The sequence below is a fragment of the Arachis ipaensis genome, chromosome B05 (genome assembly GCF_000816755.2).
Source record: "Arachis ipaensis cultivar K30076 chromosome B05, Araip1.1, whole genome shotgun sequence".
Taxonomy (NCBI): Eukaryota; Viridiplantae; Streptophyta; class Magnoliopsida; order Fabales; family Fabaceae; genus Arachis; species Arachis ipaensis.
The window spans coordinates 73,079,194-73,082,660 of NC_029789.2; the positions used below are offsets into that span (position 1 = coordinate 73,079,194).

The window sequence follows — 3,467 nt, forward strand, 5'->3', positions numbered from 1 at the left end:
CTTTATTAGGTGGGTAGGATGTAAACCCCGGTTAAATTAGTAGATAATTAGTCAATAAAATAGTTTTTAATAAGGGGAATTAGAAATGTGAATATTATATCAAATTAGGATAGAGCTCATTGAAACGAGAATTTTAACACCAATTTCGAAGAAAACGGTCCAAAATTGGACCGAACGGGCCGAACCGGTTAAACCGGGCCAAAAGCGGGTTGTGGGCCCAATTAGTCCAACAATTAAAAAGAGCCACGAGCTCTGGTTTTTCTTCATTTCCATCAACGACGCAGCAAGCCTCCCAGGGAAGAGAAGAAGAGAAATTCGTTTACGGTGAATTCAATTTCCCGTAACTTTCCCGTTCGAGCTCCAATCGCCGCACTGTTTGCGGCCACGCGTTCACCGCGTTGAGCTCTACATTTCTACCGGAACAATTTCATAGGTAACTCATTATTTTACACTCAGCCTTCATTTTCCCCAATTTTCGAATTTTAAGTGGGAATGTTGAATTTCTTTGATTTCTGATGTTTTAGGATCCAATTAGCTTGAGGGAGACGTTCACTCTTGCTTATGTGAAGCTTGGGTAAGGTGAGGATACGATAATTCTATTTTATTTTCTTTGAATTTGAGCTTTGAGTATTAAATTAGATATATATATGTGTTATGAATGTGTATTAGGTTGTGAATAAATAATTGGAGCTTGAAATTGTGAATATTGGAACTTGGAGGAAGCTGATTAGTTGAGTTTTGAGGGGCTGCCTTGGTTTTAAATAATTTGCTTTGGTCATTACGTGGAAATCGGCCAAGGTATGGTTTAGGTTTCTTACATTTAATATATAATGTTCTGTGAAAACTTAGGCTAGATGGCCATAGGATAGGTTGGAATGCAGGTGTATGTTTAATGTTTAGTAATTGTCGATGAATATATTTGGTTGAAGCTTATTAGATAATTAGTTATTAATTTTGGATGGTGAATGTTGTTATGTTAATTTGGAGAGAATTATAGTTGAATGTTATTGTTGATGAACATGGTTGGTTTGGTGCTTGTTGATTAACTGATAATTTGGTGAATTATTGATTTGAGGTATTTTGTGTTAGAAGCCTAGGATTAGTGAACTATGATCCTTAGTTGAATTTTGGTTGTTTGATTTGAATATTGTATGAGTATAATTGTTGATCTAAGGTAGATTTATTGTGGTGACTGTTATGATGATGAGGAAGGGTGTGTTGAATTGAAAAGAAAGCAGGTTTGGACCCGAAAAGGGTGGCAAAGTCCGAGTTTTAGAGGAGGTGCTGCCAAAATTTTATAAAAATTAGAGATTTTATTTATATGATTATCTAAAAAGATTTATATTCAAAGGTTATATGGTTTGATTTAGAGCTATTAAGAAAATGAGTATGTTTTATGTTTGAAGTTTGATTCTTAGAAAAGAATGAATTATGTTTTGAATTGGAACTATTGATGGACGGAATGAGAGGTGTGATAATGAAGGATAAGGGTTGAATATGTTTAATGTATGATGATGAATGAGATGCAATTGAGAATGATGTGGATGTTGATGAATTATAATTGAATTATTTATATGGCTTATGAATTTGAATGATCTGAGATACGAGATTCCCTGGATAAAGTGCCGTGGCTTGCCACCACGTGTACCAGGTAGAAAACTCGATACTCTGTTGACCCTACGACGTAAGTGTGACCGGGCACTATATAAATTCTCGGGAATGTTACCCCAATTGAGCAATATTGATTATCTGAGAAAAAGCTATGCATAGACTCTTGGGGATGCACGTCGGGGGACAGTCTAAGGACAATTCAGACTTGTCGGGTTGGCTGGATAACCGACAGATGAGCCTCATCAGCCATAGGACAGGCATGCATCATATGCTTACTTGAATTACTAGCTTGTGCTTTTATTGGGTGTGCCTATATGTACTTGCCATGTTAAATGTGTATTTGTTACCTGCAGTATTTGTAACCTTCTTGTGCTTGCCTTTATCTGTCTATTTGTCTGTGAAAATGCATAATGGAGTTGGAGGTGTGGAGGAATGGCAGTATGGGACTTAGATTTCAGGTTAGGTTAAGTTAGGTTTAAATATTTTTAGAAAACCACCTTTTATGGCTTCTGTTTAACACTTTAAATTCTGTAATCTGAGTGTCGGCATTCTAGGATTGCCTCTGGCATTCCCAGGACCTTATATCTTATGTGTGTGGCACCTTTACCGTACTGAGAATCTCCAGTTCTCATTCCATACTATGTTGTTGTTTTTCAGATGCAGGTCGAGAGGCATCTCGTTAGGCGTCTGGACTCTTGAAGCGGAGTGGTTACTGGGTTATTTTGTTATGCTATGATGTATATATATGTACTTAGCTTTCTCTCCACATAACTTATTCTTTTTGATCCTCCTAGAGGTGTATGGAGAGGCAGGATTTTGTTTATGTACATCTGGGTTTTGGATATGTATATATATGTATATGTGTGTATATTCTCCGGCCAGTCTTGACTTCGCAGGCTGAGTCAGAGCAGTTCGTTCCTATAGAGCCTGAAAGACGGACTGATTGTACTTCTGTGCATTCTCTGTATGTGTGTTTATGTGCTATTAGGATATCTGACTGATATATATGGCATAAACGTTTCTGAGCATGCATTTGGAACTTAAAGCATTAGACTTGCGATATTGAGACTGATCAACTTAATATCACTTGTTTAGTGTGTATAGGGACCGGGCGTCTTTCTCAAACTTGTTTTTCTTTCCAGAGTTGTTAGATGCTCCAGCTCCGTATCAAGGTCACGGTCGATATCGTCACTATCATCAATATCGTCACTATCATCAAAAAGAAAACTCTTAGGCTTGTTATCCAGGAACACTGATGAAGGATTCCATGATATGTGTGTTAAGTGTTTTCAGAGATTATAGGGCCGGAATGGCTCAGAGGATGGAAAGGAAGCATGCAAAAGTGGAAGGAATACAATAAGTTGGAGAAATTGCTAAGTTGTCCAACCTGATCTCTTTGCACTCAAACGGCTATAACTTTAGCTACAAAGGTCCAAATGACGCGGTTCCAGTTGCGTTGGAAAGCTAACGTCCGGGGCTTCGATTTGATATTTAATTTGCCATAGTTTTCCTGATGCCAGGTGATGCGAACGCGTGGCTCATGCGAACGCGTGACCTGGCCAACACCCAACTCGCGCAGCCGCATGGACGACGCGGCCGCGTCACCTTTCCGCGACTTGAACGTAATAGAAATTGCAGGGAGCGATTTCTGGGCTGCTTTTGACCCAGGTTTCAGCCCAGAACACACAGATTAGAGGCTATAAAGTGGGGGGAATGCATCCATTCAAGAGGGGGATCTCATAATTCACTTCTCATGATTTAGATTTAGTTTGGAGAGAGGTTCTCTCTCTTAGGATTTAGGACTTATCTTAGTTTTAGGAGTAACTCTCAATCCCAGGTTCTTTATTTTTATTTAT

At 38.7% G+C, this 3,467-nt stretch overlaps 1 long non-coding RNA gene across 2 annotated transcripts; it reads left to right on the forward strand.

Annotated features, from left to right (window-relative positions):
* On the forward strand, positions 278-2,291 carry LOC110262882. Of its 2 annotated transcripts, none has more exons than XR_002347894.1 (4): positions 278-433; positions 525-579; positions 670-798; positions 2,269-2,291. It is a non-coding gene; the product is annotated as an uncharacterized LOC110262882 (long non-coding RNA). The 2 variants fall into 2 exon arrangements; XR_002347895.1 differs by having other exon boundaries at positions 525-574.